This window comes from Garra rufa, chromosome 10 (genome assembly GCF_049309525.1).
Source record: "Garra rufa chromosome 10, GarRuf1.0, whole genome shotgun sequence".
Taxonomy (NCBI): domain Eukaryota; kingdom Metazoa; phylum Chordata; class Actinopteri; order Cypriniformes; family Cyprinidae; genus Garra; species Garra rufa.
This window is the reverse complement of record NC_133370.1, coordinates 23,819,264-23,841,740: the sequence shown is the minus strand read 5'-3', so window position 1 is coordinate 23,841,740 and position 22,477 is coordinate 23,819,264. Positions and strand designations below refer to the sequence as shown.

Genomic DNA, 22,477 nt, shown 5'->3' with positions numbered 1-22,477 from the left:
ACTATCCAGTCCCTCCAGTTTTTCGCGATTCTGCGATCGCTGAATTTAATGCAAAATCAACAAAATGTCGCATTTTTTTGCGATCCTGCATAATTTGTCATTTAACCGCAAAATAATCGCAAAAATGGTTATTCAAATATTTCAATAATAAAAATATATAAAATATATATATAAATATATATATCATGTTGATAAAGACGCTGCTCACGTGATGTCTGTGAGCTGTCTGTCTGCAGGGCTCGCAAGATCGATGTCCCGGGGGCTATTGTGTTTTTCAGTCGAGCTACCAAAATGTTTCCCTGGCCTGCCGACCCGCTATCGTACAGTAGAGGGCTTCTGTTGTTGCAAATGGAACGCCATAAAAGTTTTGAATTTGTTAAATAGTATAAGAAAAGTCTTAATTATAATTTTAAAAGTCAGTTAGGGACGGAAAGACGAATCACGATAGGGCTGGATAAAACTTCTAAAGGCAATGATGTCATTGAATAAATATGAGCCCTGCACATTTCAAAGTCAAAACGCAGCACTGATGTCTTTAAATGAATGTATCTGAGAAGAACCGACTGTCCTCAGAAACGTGTCGTTGTCATTTTCATTTCATGCTGATAAAACAGCGTTAAAGCTGATTTGTATACAGCCGTTACTAGGGAAACGATAATATTTCAGCGCTCCTAAAGCGCCCCCCTGTGACAGAATTTTTAATTTTAATTTTTTAGAATTTTTTCCAATACATTTTTCAGCTGTTTGTTTTTATGCAGCAAACACATAGGGTTTTTAATGTGCCTTCTAAAAAATCTAAACAATTAAGACAGTAATTTTGTTTAAATATGATAAATTATATACTTGATTTATCCCTTTTAATGGTATAAAGGCTGAAATGCCATTTTATAAGATATTGTTTTTGTGTGAATCTGTATCTGAATTATAAATCATGTAATTTTATGACCTAAAATTCTACCTTACATTGTCCAACCCCACTCATTCTGTTCATTTTACTTGTGCAGCTCTTAAAAAGGATCATACATTGCTTTAAATTTATATTAAAAAATTATGCAGATACACTAAAGAGTGAAATAAAATTCCTTCCTTGATATTTGTTTATATTTGTGTATTGAAAACATATTTGATTGACATTTAGACTCCTGTTTGAATTTCTATATTTAAAAAAAAAATTAAAAAGCTTTTTTATTTGGGCTAGTTCAATTAATTTTTGGGCTACCAAAATGTAAAAAGCACCTGAGATGCGACTGAAATGAAGTAGGCTATGTACAGTATAAATTTCTACACCTGCTGTTAATGTTTACAAAGGTCACATAAGAATATTGCCCATAGGTTATTTTAAAAGTTCAAATGTATCAGAATAAACAAATTTTATGTTTGATTTGTGTTATGTATGATAATTGAGCCTCTAACATAATACCTAATATGGTAAATGTGATATCCTAATTATTAATAAATAAATTAAATAATTAAATTAATCGCAAAATTTTTCGCAAATTTCTAGGACTTGCCACCACAAAATTTATAATTTTCATCGCAAAAATCACAAAAAAAAATCGTGAAATCCTGGAGGGACTGACTATCGTCTATCGGCACAACCCTAGTAGCAAAAGCCAAAATCAAAGAGTCAAAATCATCGTTTTTTTTATGCCAAAAATCATTAGGATATTAAGTAAAGATCTTGTTCCAATTTTTGATTTGTAATAAGCATTGCTAAGGACTAAGGTGATTTTCTCAATATTTCATTTTTTTTTTTTTTTTTTTTTTTTTGCACCTTTAAATTCAAAATTTTCAAATAGTTGTATCTTGGCCAAATATTGTCCTATCTCCTAATAAACCATACATCAATGGAGAGCTTAAAAAACACATGAATATGCAAATTAGATTTAGTTTATAGATACGTCGTATATAATGTGAAACCCATTTATGGCCATTATACACACTTTTTGCATAAAGAAAAATGTTATATAAAATTATTCTGTTATAACATAGTTGAGACTCATCTTTGTACGAAAAAAAAATCCTGAAAACTAAAAATGTATTGGTGATTTTTACATTTTTTTGCCTATGCATGTTCAAAATTGAGTCCCGATGTCCTCTACCAAGGACATAGCATAACTTATGAATAAAATATCATTTTATTTATTTATTTATTTTTATTTTTTAATGCTCTAAACACTGTAATCTCATGAAAAAATACAAATTTTTACTAAAGGCCTCTCAGGAGGCTATTGCACACTCCTCCAATTATACTCAAAGACTAATACGATCAAAATAACAAACGAACTTTAAAAAAATCAGCCATCTTGTGCTCTCTGGCTGCTGTTGCAAAGTTTTATTTAACTGTCAGAAGGGTAGTTGTATTTCAGACACTCACACCATCTATAAAACGAAGAACTGTACTGTACATGGCACTATATGTAACATATAGAAAAGATTACATTTTGTGACTTTATCTATTTCCTAGAAACATTTCAGTGCCTAAGTGGAAACCTTAAAGGGATAGTCCACCCAAAAAAGAAAATTCTGTCATTATTTACTCATGTGTCATGGCATTCCCTAACACGAAAGAGAAGAAATTGGTAAATAAAGTCATTATTTTTCTTTCCTTTGTGTACAAAAAATATTCACATAGCTTCATAACATTATCAGAAAGCTTTTGGATTTCATCAAAAATATCTTAATTTGTGTTCCAAGGATGAACAAAGGTCCTACGGGTTTGGAACGGCATGAGGGTGAGTAATTAATGACAGAATTTTCTCTTTTGTGTAAACTATCCCTTTAGCGCTTCCGGCTTCAATCAGTGCTGGTTTTAAAACAACAGTAGCTACATTTCCAATCCCCCCTCTGAATTTCTAAATTAGTTTGACTGCTGAAGAACAGCAGTCTGAGCTGCTCTAAAAGTGAGCATATTGCATTAGCATGGGTAAGTCAGTTGCCAGGTAGCCTGAGGCGGTGCCATATATCAGTGAGACTGGCTGCTCGGGCTCCTGGCCTCTCCAGCGCTCAGCGTTCCCACCACGTCCCTGCTTTGATATTACTTCACACAGCGGCCCGCATCACGGTAATGGATGTAGACTCATTCATTATCTCCATCAATCACAGGCGCTTACACGCTGGAGCTGGGTGTAAGAAGAGCCTCTAGTATGAGGACTGAGAATAGCAGACAATTGAATTAGGCTAAGCTCTATATGCGGCCTGTCAAGACAGTAATTCTCCTGTGATAGTGAGGCTGGAGGGGCAAAGGTCGTTTCAAGAAGATCTGCACCTGGTGAAGATGTTTTTGGTGGTTTAGCGTTGAAGCACTGAGATAATGAAAAAAGTTTAATGTGCTTCTTGGTCAAGGACATTATGAGAGGTTGTTTATGCATGTGAGTGTTTTCCACTGTATACTGTACTGTATGCTAATAGATTTCTCCATAGTAAATAGTTTGTTTGTGCCTGAGGGGATGGACTGCATAAGTGTGATCTGTATGCAAAGTAACATCAGCACTTTATTATTATGTATGAAAAGACTATAATCACTTGATGGCAGGAAAGTAAAGTTCAAACACATTTTTCACACTATAGGTCAAACTGTATTTAATTACTAATACAGAGTCAACAGGAGCTCTTTAATCTGCAAACACTTCCTTGCAGGGGTGTTACATTTAATTTTGAATATAATAATATAATAATTATTTTATTTTAGTTTGAATGTTTTTAAATTTAATAATATAATTTAAATAATTTTGATTCAGTATTTTATTTATTTATTTATTTATTTTTTAAGTATTTTTACCTTTTATTTTGATAGGACAGTAACTAGACAGGCAACGATGTGGGAGAGAAAGAGATGAGATCGGGAAAGTCTGCAAGGACACCCAAAGCACAGCGGTGCTGTATGCTGGCTGTTTTTTATTTATTTCTTTATTTCTGTTTATTTAATTTTTTATTTTTTTGTTGTTGACTTTAATTTTTTAATTTTTACTATTTATTTATTTTATTTTAAATTTTTATTTAGATTTTTTTTTCAGTTTAATTTAATTAAAAAATTTTATCATTTATTTATTTATTTTTTTATCATTTTAAATTTTTTATTTTATTTACAATTTATTTGTTTAAAATGTTATTCTATTTAGTATTTTATTTTATTTTGATTTATTTTTGTTTTATTTTTTATTTAATTACTTTTTATTTTTATTATTTTCTATTTATTTTTTATTATTTTAAAATTTTATTTAATTTTTTGTTTTATTATTTATTTATTATTTTATTTATTTATTTATTTTGTTTACTTTTAATTTTTTAATTTTTATTATTTATTTATTTTATTTTATATTTTATTCAGATTGTTTTCCGTTTAAATTATTATTATTATTTTATTATTTATTTATTGTTTTAATTATTATTTTTTTTAATAATTTTTAATTTTTATTTTATTTAAAATGTATTTGTTTAAAATGTTTTTGTATTTTGTATTTTATTTTATTTTGATTTAGTTTTCTTTTTATTTTGTTTTATTTTTTATTTAATTACTTTTTTTTATTCTTATTTATTTATTTTTATTTTGTATTATTTTTTCTTTTTCTTTTTTTTTTTCTTTTATTGTTTTATTTTATTTTATTTTTACATCCTATTTGGTCATGCCCAAATTGAAATGATGAAAAAGTGAATAAATTACATAAAGTACACAGCTGTGCCTGCCTTCACTAATATTTGTGATACAGTTTTAATAACTAAAGATCTGAAAATGTGTCCATTAATAATATTATTTGAACAATAACTAGGCCTATATTAATATATTATTTTAACTGTAGTACTGTACACTATAAAAAGAAATTTTAAAGTTGTAAATAAAACAGGATTTTTGTAGTATGTTTTAAGACAATGCTTTCAGTATTTCTGCGTAAAAATTTTTGCTTACCATTTCTCAAGAAAAGTTTGTTAAATTCACTAGCAATATCTGAGTGAAAATTGTTAAATAAAAAGTATTCTAATTAAAAAATGGAATATAATATTGCTTTGGTGGTTCTTTTTAGTTCTATATGCCTTAAAGCGATAGTTTACCCAAAAATTAAAAAAACAATTCTTCATCCATTTTCCACTTTTTTTCATATCTATATGAGTTTCTTTCTTCTGCTGAACACACGCAAAAAAAAAAAAAAAAAAAAAAAAATATATATATATATATATATATAAAAAATTTTTTTTTTTTTTTTTTTACCACACTGTGGAAGTCAATGGCTACCGTCAACTGGTTGGTTACCAACATTCTTCAAAAGCAGCTGAAAAGAAAGTTTGGAACAACTTGAGAGTGAGTAAATGATAACAGAATCGACATTTTTAAGTAAACTGTCACTTTAAAGGAACATGGATGCGAATGTTTTTGAATTTGAGGTCCTGCAAGTATCCAGTACACAGTAATAGTTGTTCAACTGAGAGGTTATTTAAGGACTTAATCCATGTATGTTTCATTTTAAGAGCAAGTGTTCTCTCTATATTAACTCTGGCTCACCTATGGGATCTATAGAGAGGGTATAGGGCAGAAAACCTCCATAAATTCAGTTCAGCTGGGAAATCAACACAGCGCTTCCCACTCATTACGTCTCATGCTCAGCCGACGGTTTACCCATTTGTGTTACGGAGTTTCATCAAAGATAACATCTAATGATCAAAGCCAATGATGCTCGTCTGTGTGAATAATGATGCAGAGGAAACAGCTTGTCTTGAGTTGCATCCGGAGGCTCAGGAAGAGCCCGCTTAATCATACAAATGCTCATTTGATTGTGTATGTGTGTGTGTGTGTCTGTGTTATCTCATGATACATCCATGGCTCTCGCTAATGCTTTGGCGACTGCTGCTGTGGAGGATCTCATAAAGAGTTCAATATGCAAATGTTGGGGTAAAATCATAATATTGATCTGATATCTCCCCATGGAGCTCATAAATGCCTCTTTGGAGTTAAATGACATGACTGAGTGCTATCCTTGAAGTGTCTTGAAGAATTTTTAGTTTGAAGGCTGGTTTGATATGAAACTTGCCAGAGATGAGAAGCAAAAGCATTTGTGTTCTCCATGGCAACAAAAATCTGTGGTTTACTTGATTATAAATTTAGTGAAAAAACATCACATTCCATTACAGTTCTTTCAAAGCAGAATTGTGTTGATATTCCTTAAACATTTTGGTTTAGTGTTACATTTCTGAATTTAATTCAGATAAACAGATTTAGATGTAGATTTAGCTTTTGTGTGATGTTTGTTTGTTTGCTGAAAATATTATCATTTTACAAATTTTATTCACATAAACATACTTTGTTTTGTAGATAGTTTTGTCTTTTGTACATTTTTTTTTGTTTTCTGAAAATTGTATACTTTCCAATAAATTTTAAATTCAAAACTTGCATTGATATAAATCAAACATTTCTAATTTTCTTGAGGAAAATCATTTTCTTTAGCAGTATTTTGTCTTGTTTTTCTGTAAAATATCTAAACATCTGTAAAAGAGGATAAAACAAATAATTTAAATTTAGAAAATTTGAAAGAATGATTTAATGACTCACAAATCAATACTTTACTTGCTTTATTACTGAATGAATCAGCATTTTTGAACAAAACTCTTGAATGAATGATTCAGTGACAAAATTTTTTTTGCAATGTTTTAATGAATAATCACACTACAGCGGTGTTTTAGTGACATGTTAAAAAATTGTAAAAATCTAAGATTCTGAAATTCAAGTCGAAATAAACTCAAAACATTTTGAGACTAAAATAGGTATATTTCAACAATAAATTAGAAATTACAAGAATAAAGTCAAAATATGCCGACAATAAAGTAGAGATTTTTTGACAATAAAGTAAAAATTATGAGAATAAAGTCAAAATGTTTTGAGAATAGTCAAAATGACAAGAATTAATTGGTAGCATTTGACTTAAGATTAAAGTTTATTTTAGCCTTTTGCGTATGAAAATGGCCCGGATTGGAAACACCAGTAGATTAAAGAGCATGAAAAACACATTATTATTAAGACACTTTACTTGTATTTTGCTATAAAACTGTAAGATTTTGAAAGCTGAGATTTTTTTTATTTTTTTATTAAAAGTACCAAAAGCACAAACCTTATTGCTATTTTTGAGTGGATTATGAGTTTAATCTTGTAATTTTATTTTATTTTATTTACGTGGCACTAACACATCGTAATCATGCAGCATGTACACAAGACAAAAATAGTGATTATGTAAATATAGTCAATCCAGAAATATTCCATCACACATTACTTTGCGATAAAATTGACAGATTTTGAAAGCTGAGATTTTGTTTTATATTAACCCTTAAAGACCTAGAACATTTTTGGGGCACCTGAGGCACCTGTATATTTCTTTGTTTTTTCAGACGTATTCTAGCAGTCAACATCAATTGTCATATATCATTATAATCATAAGAACTTGAACTTTATGTCTAGCTAATTTAAAATTAAAATTTTCCTTTTGTTTTCTCAAAAAATTAGTGAATTTACAGAATTTTTGCAAAAAACACTACCAACAATTGGGTGTTTTTTACTGTGTACTCAAACAAAAACTCCTGAAGTTTGGATTTTTTTCTTTAACAATTTGTATTTAGGTGTTTTACACTTCCAAATAAAATTTTGTCTGTATATGACATTCCTCAAGCAAATTATTACAATATTATTATCAGCGCTTTTCAGTGAAAAACAGGCCCATTTAGTTTATTGACAATATAGATCTGTCCAAAAACGTTTCAGGAGTAAAGTCATAGCAGAAACAGTGTTATATAATAGCAAAACACAGTAAACATAATTTACTTTTTCAGATAAATATATTCTTAATCCAAACAATAAACACAAACAGTGTAGAAAGTAGCACAAGACAAATTGCACAAATTGTCTTGTGCAACAACAACAAAAAAATAAACAGTCCAAATTATTCACAAACTTCACACAAAATCAGAGAGAAATATACAGAGTGCAACCGAAAAAATAGTGCAAATAATCTTTAAAAACTATGTAATAATTAGTTACATAATATAACAGATGGATCTGCTGGCTGTAGTCTGCTTCGGAATCTATTTTACCGGGAGATCGCTTGGTGACGCGAAAACCTACATTCCAGTGCTTTATCCGATATCTACTGCTGTTTCATCTTTGTTTTTGGTTTGTGTTATGTCAAAGGGCTCTGTTATGAGTATTTCTGTACATTTTCAAAGAATGCTGTCATGCAAATGTGTTATTTTGCGTTTGTTTTCATGCAAGCAAGACGCACTTTGCTTTCACTTTGTGTTTGTTCAGATTTGCAAAGAAACGTACTAATCGGTGGTACAAAAGACCAAAACCTATGTTTATTGGTAGAATAGATGACTGTTTGAACCAGTCGGGGCACAGGGGTGGGACTAAGCATCAACAATCGTCCCTGTTTGGCTCAGAGGACCGAAACGTATTGATTTCATCTGACAAATCAGTGCTGAGGAAATGTGATGACGTAATCACGCTCACCACGGAGCCTCTGAACATCCAAATGAGACAAATGCGTTATCACTGAAAAGAGTAGACTCTGTACATTACGAGACTTTTTAAAGAAAAAATAATCCAAAGAAATTGGATTAGCGGTTCAAAAGTTATTAAACATTAAAGAACAATAGCTATTTTTAGCCGCCGGCGGCTGTCTCGGTCTTTGAGGGTTAAAAGTACCAAAAGCACAAAGCTTATTGCTATTACTGGGTGGAAATGTTATGAGTTTAATCTTGTAATTTACAAGATTATTTTATTTTATTTACATTGCACTAAAATGTCGTAATCATGCAGCAGGTACACAAGACAAGTGTGATTATAGTGATTATATAAATGTAGTGATTATGAACATATAGTGAATTCATCACGAGTCCATCACGAGTCTCATCCATACAAAGTCACACATTTTAGGCATTTTACTACCTTTCGTGAAACGTGACTGAAAAAATCATGAAATTAAACACTATTTTTACACTAATTTTAATTCATGTAAAACTTAAGTTTGACGAATAAAACTCTAAATCCTTTCCTTTTATCTGCTTCCTGCGTTTTTCTTTTTAAACAAAGCCACAAACTCTGATTTCAAGTACCCAATTGTTGCTTGATGGACTATATCACTTGAACTGCACTGCTTTTAGAAATTCTTTGTGGTCTGAAACATGGTTAATTTAATCTTTCCCATGCGTATTTCCAAGGGCAACATCTTCCTGTCTGTAAATGTACTTTATATTTGTTTAGTTGTGTTTGTTTACAAGCCTATCTTTTAAAGCCTTTAAAGTGTGTGTCTGCATGAATCCTCTGCTCGTTCTCTCTCACCTCCTGCGTTTGAAGTGCCTTTGCCTTCATCCCCCTCTTTCTATCTTCATCTTGGATAATAAACACGTACCTACTTCTAATGAGAACCATAAAGCCTCTCCCATTTACTTCTTCTATCGTTCTCAAATTAGGCAGCAGTATTTTTTCTGGCTTTGTGAACATCCCTGTTGGTGCTTTTGCTAAATTTAATAACCTCAGTTCTGTTTCTCTTTATCCCCGTCAGGTTGGTGTGGAGTTTTGTAACAAAAGGATTCCTGTGTGCACTGGAATACATCAGCCGAAAATGAGGAACTGCTGAGTGTGAGTATGATTTCATGTATTCCCCAAATATTGTGTGTTGTATTATGAGCTTTGTGGAAATCCGGCTGGTTTGCAAATGCTGTTTGTTTGGTATCATTCAGATTAACCTCATTCTTGACCTGATTGTAATATGCATAATAATTTAATTAGATGGGAGGTTGTTTAATAGGCGACTCTCTGTTGGGTGGTGTTCTATTGTGGATAACATGGAAGGACACAAAGTTCTTCTGTGCCACAGACAGATGGGGCAGTACACACACCTACGCTCACATACACTCATCTCTTGTCAAGGAAAACACGGTCTGTTTAATAGATTAAGACAAGAGGATTAGGCTTTTACCTGATTTTTTGTTGATGTTCTGCTGATCTTAACAGGGACATTGTATGCCCATTTTCCACAAGTTGGTATGTTCTTTAGGGTCTTCATAGAATGTCTGCAACATACTTTGGTTAAAATTCCTCAATGGTAGTATAAAACAAAGGCTTTTCTATTGATTATTGAGAAGGGTATGAATAATTTTGGACATGCCACTTTTTGTTCAAATGTAAATAAAAGATGAGTCTTTTTTTTCACAATGATGGCTCTTGTACATCGTTTGCCAGGAGTTTGTATATATTCGGGCTTGACTGTATTTTTAGACATATTGCGTAAATTCTGTTTTTATAACTGGATTCTGCAATTTCATCCATGTTTTCCACATCGTGGAAAGACCCTACTACATACATTGTATGAAGTAATCAAATGTATGAAAACACTGGACATTTTTCTCTACATAAATTAAAGTTACAAAGTGATTTAGGCAAGAGCAATGAGAGATTTTCTCTCATTTGTTGCTTGATTAACATGAATGACAGACAGCAGGAATATTAGACTGTTGTCACTTTAAGAGCTGCCTGGATCCAACATACCATTACGCGTACTTTCTTTCTCAGCTGTTTACTTTCACTTAAGACATTAGAATACTGTGTTCATAAGGATATTTGCAAACATAGGCATTTTGTCACATACAAGTGGGTGTATTTAACCATCCCAGCCTTAAAAAAGTGGCAAAAATAACTCTTGTTTTAGGATGTTAAGATATTTTACTGGCTTCATGAGAATCCAGGTGTTTGCAAATTACCTCCAGTTGTCGTAGCTTTATGCTAGCAGCTAAACGGAGGGCTTTCAGATAAATAGCAGGTGGAGATATATTGAGTATGGAGGAACCATGAGGCACACTTGGGTTTCTTCCATGGCTGTGACTCCTGTGAATCAGCAGTGTATTTGGATTAACTGTCCTGCACAGGACGATCATCTGATACTGCGGCATCCACACACAATCAGCAGGTTCACTGGATGAGAGTCATGGCTGTTAAGTTATCTAGGAGTGCTCTGTAGAAGACTAATCTGACACACACTGTTAAGGGCTTTTGGAGTGCTGCAGCCCGGCTGCTTTCGTTAGGCCAGAACTGTTTGCTACACAGGAACACCAGTTAAATGGAGGTGGTGACACGGCCTAATTTAATCACACTTGTGTGCTGCATGAATATTCAATCTACAGCTGCCATAACGCAAGCAAATAATCATTCCACTGCATAGTGGGTCTGCAGTGTTTGATAAGATATGATTTGATTTTAAACACTTATTTAGTTTTCAATTTTTCACTTCTAAAGTGGTTTTGAATTCTATGGGAATAGATGGTGAAACATGGAAGAGCGCATGAATCATTCCTTCTGAATTTGTAGTTTCAGCGCGGTTGTAACAGCATGTACCCTGGGCTAAAAAAGAACATTGGAAATGAGCAGCTGTTAAACTTACAACCGTCGATTGTCTAGCTCATCCATATATTTTAATAAACATTATAATCCCACGCAGTGTGACATGCAATGACGGAAACACTTTAGAATAAATGCGGCATCTAAAACATAATTTAGTCCACAACAACGTCTGAGTATAAGTCGATCTGAAGAGCGGTACTTGATGACTAATTTAGAATGACGTCCATTGACTGCGAGGTGACAGCCATGAACTGAGGAAGACATGACGTCACATTTTTTAATTAATTGGTTAAGTTTTAGTCCCCGAGGGAGAACAGAGGACTAACATTTTACTGTTTTCTTGATCTGAAACCAGTATTGTTATTTTCTTTTAGGTCATGTAGGTATGAGTTATACAACTGAGATAAACAGCTAGAAGCAAGGGCATAGAAATGTGGTTAAATGTGGGTGGGGCTTAGTGTTAACCTTTCCAACTTGACTCATGAATATTAATTAGGTGATGCAACATACAGTGGTGGCCAAAATGATTAGACCACTAGTATTTTCACCAGGTAAAAATGGTATTATGTCAGTTATTTTTACCTTTGCTGTAGTGTGTCAGAAGGAAATATCAGTTTACATTTCCAAACATTCGTTTTTGCCATTAATTGTAATAATCCACTGAGATTTTTGTTTGCACAAGGAGTCTGACAACAGTCAGTGCTCCACACAGAGATCTGATCTTATCATCATCCAGTCTGTCTGGAATGACATGAAGAAACAGAACAAACTGAGCTACCTGAAAAACTATGCACTAGTGCACCTTGGGCAAAAGCTGCTTTAAACGCAAGGATGTTCACACCAAATGTTGATTTAATTTAGTTAATAGAAGTTAATTGATGAAGAAAATCTATTTGACAGAATCCTCATTTTACAGCATTACACAAGTGCCCAAAACTTTTACCAGTAGTTTTGTGTCATAGTTCTGTCTGTTTGTAGTATTGGTTTTTCCCATTGTCTCCCCCCGTCGATCTGTCTACATTGGTTCAGCCCTCGTCTGTGTAATTCTCTGCACCTGTCTTTGTAATTAGCACACCCTTTATAAGTTTTGTCTTTGAGTTCAGTTTAATGTCGGTCTTTGCTTTTGTGTTTACGCTTCGTGTGTGGAGGTTCTTCGTGTTCCTGATCAGTCTGCTCCTTGGATTTTATATAAAGACTTTGTTTGTTTGTCAACTCGTGTCTCGTCTCGTCAGTCCAGCACATAAACATAACACTTTGCAGGTAGGTTTCTTGAAGCATGTTGGAGATTTTGCCAAAGTTCTTCTGGATTTATTCTGTCTCAGTTTGTTCTGTTTGTCATTGTTGTCAGAGTCCTTGTGCAATCAAAACTCTCACTTGATTATTACAATTAATGGTAAAAGTAGAGTTTGCAACATATTTGTCCTACTGCTACACTACAACAAATAAGAAATAACTGACCTAAAACCATTTTTAACTGGCCAAAATACTAGTGTTCCAATAATTTTGGCCACCACTGTATGCCTAGTCGTAACTTTCATGGTAACTATAGTAGGGTTTAACTGATAGGCTTCTACTCATTTACTTTTTAATCATTTACTCACCCAGAGAAGTTTTTCGTAACACTTATTTTTTGCAATGAATTTGTAATAATTAGTAGTGTAATAATTGTTTTCAAAGTTTTAAATTTTTCAAATGTATTCCTAAAAATTATAATGCTTGCTTTTTTATTCCATGTAATTTAATTTGTTCAAATTTAAGTAAAATTGAAGTTGCAAAAGAAGTAGCTAGAAGTAGCTTCTGTATTGTGATATACATTCAAATGGAACAGGTTATCAAAAAAAAAAAAGGAAAAAAAATGTAGGATGAGGACTTTGTGGATTTTAAGAAAGTGTGATTTTAATGGATTAGCTCACTTCAAGAATACAAGTTTCCTGATAATTTACTCACTCCCATATTATCCAAGGTGTTCATGTCTTTCTTTCATCAGTTAAAAAGAAATTATGTTTTTTGAGGAAAACATTCCAGGATTTTTCTTTATATAGTGGACTTCAATGGGGATCAACAGGTTGAAGGTCCAAATGACAATTTCATTGCAGCTTCAAAGGTCTCTACCCGATCCCAGATGAGGAATATGGGCGAAGCCTAGCAAAACGATCTGTCATTTTCTAAAAAATTAAAAATGAATATACTTTTTAACCACACAAATGCTCATCTTGCACTGGCTTTGCAATGCACATCTACGACTTCACTTTGGTTAGTTCGTTGATCATGTACTCCGGTTCAAAAAGGCGAAAAACTTTTCTTTTGTTTTACCTTTTTTGTAAAAAGTGTTTGACTTTCTTCACACATTTGCATTACCTTTACAGCGTGACTATGCAATGCATTAAGTCAAGCTAGTGCAAGATGAGCATTTGTGGTTAAAAAGTATGTATTTTTTTTATTTATTTTTTTTTAGAAAATGACCATTTTGCTGGGTAAGACCCTTATTCCTTGGCTGGAATCACGTAAAGCCCTCTGAAGCTGCATTGAAAATACAATATAGACCTTCAACCCATTGGCCACCATTAAAGTCCAATATATAAAGAAAAATCCTGAAATGTTTTCCACAAAAACCTTTATTTCTTTTCAACTGAAGAAAGAGACATGAACAAGATGTCTTTTTCAAGACAAGCTAGCTCTTCTTTTTCACATTTTCACATTTTTTTGTAAAGGCATTTCTCTAGACTGGGATGTTTGATATGGATTTTGGAGCGATTGTAAACTCTCGTAAAGGATCAAAAGAAAGGGTACTCCATAAATAAAGCATCCCTAAGTCCGGTGATAGAGCTGCCTGAAGTTGCTGGGCATTTTCTAAAAAATAGGCCATGTTTTGCCGTTCATGCGTGCTGTTGCCCGTCTTTTTGTGAGCGAGAGTGAAACGAGCCGTTTTTGGCACCAGCGAGCGTGTCACAGCAGAAGGTGAAACACGTGGTGGGAGATGCACTTTCTCCGAATGGTGGCTCTGTGTTGCCCGTGGCGAGAGCTCTGCTCATTAAATTTTCAGTTTAATATCTCCATATTTCCCCTCTTTCCCCATGTTCTGCTCCCCGTTTAAAACGGCTTTATCTGATGAGAGCATGAGCTGAAAAAAGTTGAAGAAAAAGAGGGATTTTTTTTTTTAACCAGTTTTGATTAGTGACCCTACCTGAATCACACAAGAGCGATAATGGAAGCGAGACATGTTGGTGACCCTCATTTTTAAAGCAGCAGCAGTACACTGATGGGGATATGATGCTCACGCTGAGTACAGATGACGCATTGTTGTACAAATCCCACTACTGCATCAAAACGACAGATGATTCAATCATTATTGATTCCAACTCTTGGAGAAGAAAATCACTGTACACTCGAATACAGAAATAGCATGTGCTGTCATTGGCTTCTGTCTTATTTGTGTCTCTTTTTAACTTTTAAGTTTTGCTTTACATTTTTTGTATGTAAATCAAATGTGAATGCGCTAGAGGGTGATTAGGCTCTTGTTGGATCTGAGGACTTTACGTAATGTAAAGCATGACATTATGAAGGGTATGTAGTGCATGTAGCTCCAGGATATGCTGTTGAAACACTTAATGGTTATTATAGATATCTTCATGCTTGTATTTCTCTTCAGGCAGTAGTTTTTCAACATGCTCCCAGTCCCAGCACAGAATAACTATAAAACTGAGTCATTTTCTTCCAATGACTGTGTGACTTTGAGATTTGAAATTTTCACACTGAGGAAAACTGAGGGACTCATATGCAGCTATTACAGAAGATTTAAACGCTCACTTCAGAAGGAAACATGATGCATTAAGTCAGGGGGTAGATCAGAGTAAATTTAACTTATTTTGTCTTCTGGGAAACATGTAAGCATCTTCTGTAGCTTCTGAAAGGCAGTGCTAAATGAACAAAAAAATATTATATTTAGTCTAAATAAGAAAAATGTACACAATTTCATTCTGTTCAAAAGTTTACACCCCTGGCTCTTAATGCACTGAGTCTCCTTCTGGAGCATCAGTGAGCGTTTCTTTAATAGTTGCATATGAGTCCCTCAGTTGTCCTCAGTGTGAAAAGTTGGATCTCAAAATCATACAGTCATTGTTGGAAAGCGTTCAAATACACAAAATTGCTGGAAAACTAAAGCATTTGTGGGACCTAAAGATTTTTTTTATGAAGAACAGCAATCAGTTTAACTGTTCAGGACAGCACTTTATTTTACAGTCCTGTTCCTTGTGTACTATGTACTTATTATAGTATTTACAATAACTAGGTAATAAGTAGGTACTAACCCTGAACCTACCCTTAACCCTACTCATACGTAGTCGTTGAAATTTGAGCTGGGAGATTTTTATAAATTGAACTATTATTTTCTCTTGTGGACTATATGTAAACATCTTATGTGAAATATAATATTCATTTCAGTACTACATAAAATAACATGCATTGCATGCATGAATAATCCCTCTTATTTTGGTAAAATAATTAACATTTTGCATATTCTGCAAGGTGTATGTAAACTTTTGACTTTATACTGTATATTTGTGTGTTGTTCCTCTGTATCACCCATATCGAAATTCAGTTCTGAGTGTAATCTCTCACGCTTTACCTTAGGAGAGCTACATGTATGATGCACGAGTTGCTGTCTGGGTAGAGTGTTCCAAACCAGTCACGTATGAAGATCTATTTCAGTTTGGATTCTGTCATAGACGGCAGCTGTGTATGTAGGCAGTAGGTAGCGAGGCAGCTCACTAGGTTTTGTAACAGACCTAATCAATTTCCTTCCTGCCATATACGCAAATCTAACAGAACATTTTGGCTTGTGATGATTCACCCTCATTGTTAGATTTTTAATTGCGTGAGTTCACTTCATATTAACATGGGACTGTCTTATTAAGCATATCCTGTATCTTAGCATCTCATGTCAAATCCTTTGCTACACTGCACTAGAAACATCCCCTCGAATGAAAAATGGTTGCTCACTCAATAAAACCTCAATGAGAAACAGTCTCACAGCAGAGGCTTCCTTTCCCCACCATTACCTCTGACCTACAAACACATGTGTGAGTCAAGCTAGTAGTTACTGATTCAGTGCTCACATGTGAGGCACGAGCGCTGTGAACACCTCTTCTTTTTTCAGAATTGGAAGGTTTGTTTGCCAATTGTAAGCTAACAGTTTTTTGCATCACTTACAGAGAAAACCCCTAGACACACACAATATTGAAATTAAAATTATGTTTTAGATTAGGGCACACATTTATAATATTAAAGGGTTAGTTCCACAAAAAATGAAAATTCTGTCATTAATTACTCACTCTCATGTCGTTCCAAATCTGTAAGACCTTCGTTCATTTTCAGAACACAAATTAAGGTAATTTTGATGAAATCCAAGAGCTTTCTGACCCTGCATTGACAGCAACACAACTGACACGTTCAATGCCCAGAAAGGTAGTAAGGACATTGATGAAATAGTCAATGTGACCATCATTCTGTGAAGCAACGAGAATACTTTTTGTGCGCGAAGAAAACAAAAATAACAACTTAATTCAACAATTAATTCAACAATTTATTTCTTCTCTTCCTACTTTAAGAAGGTTGATATGGACACTTTACAGCTCAGATAATAAAAGGGCTTGTCCTGAATTATTCATATAAGTGCTTTAACAAAATATGAGCTTCACATTTCTGCTTTTAAATTATCCTGAACAATGATCCAGTGTAAAATAAAAACACTGTGAAAACTTCATGAGATTGTTCCCTCATTTCCATCATTCAGAAGAACCTTCAGTTCAGTCTTTACACAAAACAAAGAGCTTTTCCAAGAGACGGTGACTAGAATTTCCAGTTCAAAGGCTTCTTACAGACCTCATTGGCATCAGATTTGAAAGCACTGCTGAATAAGACATTCAGAGATGAATTAGAAATTACAAAACAAATTAAAACAGCAGTTCCTCCCCAACGAGAAGAGAGCAGAGCCTTTTTGTAAGTGTGAAAGTGCAAATTGATGAGGGTGTTTCACAACACAGCTACTGGTGGATTAAACAGAGGGTGGCATTTTAGCACCCTGTGGAGGAAAGTGCGCTGAACATGAACAGATAGGGTGCTGAGCTACTGCAGCACAGAGCAGGCCACCTTGTGTATACTGGGGAGCTGACCAGGGTGCTGAAGTTGGAGTCTGATGCCTGTGTGAATGTAGGAGCTGTCCATGGTACCAATGACTGTTAGACTGTTGTTTTTGAGATGCTGAATAAATAAGCTTACCATTGATGTATGGTCTGTTAGGATAGGACAGTATTTGATTGAGATACAACTATTTGAAAAACTGTAATCTGAGGGTGCAAAAAAAAAAAGTTATTAGCAATGCATTTCACTAATCAGAAAATAAGTTTTGATATATTTACGGTAGGCAATTTACAAAATATCTTCATGGAACATGATCTTTACTAAATATACTAATGATTTTTAGCATAAAAGAAAAATCTGTCATTTTGACCTATACAATGTATTTTTGACTATTGCTACAAATATACCCGTGCTACTTAAGACTGGTTTTGTGGTCCAGGGTTACCTTTGTGACATGGTTGTCATAGAAGTAGAATTAGCCGACAGTTTCAGACATTATTCTCTGTAATATTAAAAGACACTCGTACATCTCATTCCATCAGCCCTATGTTAGATTTCCCACAGGACTTTACAGTCTTACAGTGCAGTTTGCATCTGTTTATGCAAATTGCATGAACTTTTATGTTCCCCCAAGTCATCCAACTCAAGGCACTAAACATTAACAGAGGACATTTGCATCAGGAAAATGTGAAGAGGGCGCCCGTTTGATATTTGTTTGCTTGTTTCCTTTTTCCCTTCTTTGTCTGTGTGTGTGTATGTGAAAGATAGAGAAGCACATTAATGAAACAGTCGTTGACTGAAGAAAACATTCCATGGGGAATGCAAGTGGATAATACCAGCTGCATGTGCTTCAGAAATACTGGCAAGATATTTTCCTCTCTCATATAACCTGTGGGACTTGCCATCAGTATGTACCGTCCGTAAGAGTCAAATTTTCATCATTTGCAATTATGACAGGATTAGAAACAAAGCATGTTCCAGGACTCCAGATTTAAATTTATTTTATTTTATTTTATTTTATTTTATTTTATTTTATTTTATTTTATTTTATTTTATTTTATTTTATTTTATTTTATTTTATTTTATTTTATTTTATTTTATTTTATTTTATTTTTATTTTTATTTTTATTTTTATTTTTATTTTTTTATTTTTATTTTTATTTATTTTTATTTTACAGTGAATGCTTGACTACCTTGAAAACCTAAAACATGCATGTAGCAGTTTCTATATAATATACTCCACCAGTCAAAAGATTTTTGTATGTTTTTTAAAGAATTCATTCTGCTCACCAATATACAGCAAAAGCAGTAATTTGTGAAATATTTTTTAAATAACGGCTTTCTATTTAAATTTATATTTTAAAATATAATTTATTCCTGTGATCAAAGTAAAATTTTCAGCATCATTACTCCAGTCTTCAGTGTCACATGATCCTTCAGAAATCATTCCAATAAGGTGATTTGCTGTTCAAATTTTTTTTTTTTTTTTTATTATTATCAATATTTTTTTTTTCAGGATTCTTGGTGAATAGAAAGATCCAAAAAATCATTTATCTGAAATAAAAAGCTTTTGTAACAATATACCAATATACAATATACCATTCAAAGTCTTGTATATATATATAAATAAAAGTAGTATTTTTTATAATTTCTTTCCCACGAAAGAAAAAAAAATCATATAATATAATATATTATTTATATATATATATATATATATATATATATATATATATATATATATATATATATATATATATATATATATATATATGATTTTTTTTTCTTTCGTGGGAAAGAAATTATAAAAAATACTACTTTTATTTACCAAGGGTGTTTATAATTGATCAAAAGTGATTATAAAGACATTTCTAATGTTGCAAAAGATTTCTATTTCATATAAATGCTGTTTGTCTAAACTTCCTTCATCAAAGAAGCCTGAAAAAATCTACTCAGCTGTTTTCAAAATAATAATAATAGTAATAATAAATGTTTTAAAGCCGCAAATCAGAATATTAGAATGATTTCTGGAGCATCATGTGACTGGGGTAATGATGCTAAAATTTCAGCTTTGAAATCCCAGGAATAAATTACATTTTTAAATATATTCAAATAGAAAAGTTATTTTAAATAGTAAAAATATTTCAAAATGTTAGTTTTTTTTTTGCTGTACTCTGAATCAAATAAATACAGGTTTGGTGAGCAGAAGATACTTCTTAAAAAAAAAAAAATCTTACTGTTTAAATACTTTTGATTGATAGTGTATACATTAACTCACATTTAGGACTTGATGATGATTGATTCTAGACTCAAAAACCAACTATTTTCATTTTAACAGTTCGAGATATCACAGTATCATAATCACAGGAAAATATGTTTCACATCGAGGGCGTCATGCTGCATCATGGGTGGGTTTGGTGACATTTGTGCCCTAGGGGCCGATCCTTTGATCCAGATTTGCTTGCACTGATTGACAAAAAATGTGAAGAGCAATGATCTTACAGTGATCCATGGGGACATCTGACTGGCAGTGAGAGGTACCACCTGACTGGGACTGATGTTACACCTGTAGCCTGTCAGGAAGAGACCTGTCATCCTGTCATCTTGCTCTCTTGCAAATCTGTTTAACGTCATGGATTTTAGTATCGCTGCAACAAGCCCACACTTGAATAACTGAATCAGTCTGGTTTACTAGATCATCAGTGTCTCCATTGCCTTGTAAAACCTAATAGAGCACCACAACGCACATTTTACTCACAGTTGTGAATGAGTTTGCCATGTTTTGGATTTAAAGGAATGGTTCATGCAAAAATGAAAATTCTGTTATTAATTACTCAGCCTCATGTTGTTCCAAACCTGTAAGACCTTTGTTCATCTTCAGAACACAAATTAAGATATTTTAATGAAATCTGAGCTTTCTGACATTCAAGGCCCAGAAAGATAGTAAGGACATAAAAATAGTCCATGTGACATCAACCATGTGGTTCAACCTTAATTTTATAAAGCTACGAGAACACACAATTTCTTCTCTTGTGTGTCAGACTCGCGTTCACAAGAGTATTGAATATTTTAACATTTTATTCATCCCGTTTACTTCCATATGTAAGTGCCTCAGTTTAACCCAGATTTTTAAAAGTAAACCATTGACAAGTGAAATAATACTCTTGAAACACGTCCTGACGAGCTGAAACCGTCAGGAGGCAAAACACCTCAAAGCTGCCCAACTCTCCCCATCCTCGGCCCAGCAGCCTTTCTCCTCAAAGCAGTGCCTGAACACCAGCTGAAAGGAACATTGCAACATAGTGGTGAGGAGAGGATAAAGAAACACTCTCTCTCTCTTCTCCATGTCTCTCCTCTCTCGCTTTCTCTGAAAGAGAGCTCTTTCTCTGTCACTCTTTTTCTCTCTCAAGCCCACGCCTGGTGCAGGCTCGGTTGAATCATGGGATTGAGTGGGTGGGAATGTGCTTCTTTTCTCCCAAAGACACGCAGACATACATACACGCTGGCGCACACAAACTCACACACTCTGACGTATCCCAGGCGGACTGGAGGATGCAGCCTGCGGCTCAGCTTTCTGACATTTCTCCTCCCTTATCTCTTCTTTTCCTTTGCATTTCCTCGTTTTCATGTGCTGATGCATAATGGATTTCTGCATACTGCCCGATGTGTGACATAATGAGCCCGTGCTTGCTAACCTTTTGATTCCATTAAAATTGCGTTACAGATTCCTTTCCTTCCCCCACTCTGTGATTTCTCGTGCACCACAGCTGAAAATCAGAGACTGGTGTGAAAGCATAAATAGCATTGCTCAACCTATGGCCAGCCACCATATGCAGTATGCAGACACTATGGAAATGGATTTTGATTAGCCAATTGTGACATTCTGTGGTCAGATATTTGTGTATAATGACGCTAAGCTGTAGATCTGCCTGTTGTCCCTGGCAACAAATTTCCTACACTGATTCACTCCACAGTCTTTCTTCCAACACACTAAAATAATTCCAACTCAAATCAATATGCCATTTTATTTATAGAAGTTGCAGTGTATTAGGCATGAAAATGTACATGTAGCCACTTATTATTATTAACTCAACCACTTTAGGGTCATACAAGAAGAAGATAAGAAGAAACTGTTGAATAAAGTCGTTATCTTTGTTGTCTTTGTGCACAAAAAGTATTCTCAAAGCTTCATTAAAAAGGTTGAACCACCAGTGTTAGGTGGATTGTTTTAACAATGTCCTTACTATCTTTCTGGGCCTTGAACGTGGTAGTACCGTAGTCTATGCAGGTCAGAAAGCTCTTGGATTTCATCAGAAATATCTTAATTTGTGTTCCAAAGATGAACAACGCTCTTAAAGGTTTGGAATGACATGAGGGTGTGTAATTAAAGTGATAGTTCACCCAAAAATAAAAAAATTGATGTTTATCTGCTTACCCCCAGGACATTCAAGATGTAGGTGACTTTGTTTCTTCAACACAAACAAAGATTTTTAAAGGGGTCATCGGATGCAAAACTAACTTTTACATGTTGTTTGAACATTAATGTGTGTTGGCAGTTTGTGTACACAACCACCTTACAGTGATAAAAATACACCCAGTGGTATTTTTTTAATCTTTAAAAGTAATATCCCCTTTTTAAAATCAGGTCATTCTCAGCTTCTTGTCGGTGTGACGGCACACCGACAGAGGCCACTCCCACTAGTTGATTGACATGAGAGATTTACCTTAGACCTGCCCTCACCGAGTTGAAACAGTCTGACGCCACGGCTAAATGCGGCTAAAGTAGACATTACGTCTCATAATCCCACAGCAGAGAGGGGTGGGGTGAGCAGAGCTCATTTGCATTTAAATGGACCATGCAATAAAATGAGTTGAGTTTTTGCAGAGCTGATTTTGACAAGGTAAAAAAGAGTGTTTTTTTTACACTTTTATTGACAATTTTTAACCAAAGTATATTATAGACTT

At 33.6% G+C, this 22,477-nt stretch overlaps 1 protein-coding gene across 1 annotated transcript in view; it reads left to right on the top strand.

Annotated features, from left to right (window-relative positions):
- dlgap1a (discs, large (Drosophila) homolog-associated protein 1a) overlaps positions 1–22,477 on the top strand; it is a 164,729-nt gene that overhangs the window by 54,788 nt on the left and 87,464 nt on the right. Inside the window, exon 2 of the mRNA XM_073848332.1 lies at positions 9,543–9,619. The gene's annotated coding sequence lies outside the window, so the exon portion shown is untranslated. The remainder of the gene's footprint in view (positions 1–9,542; positions 9,620–22,477) is intronic.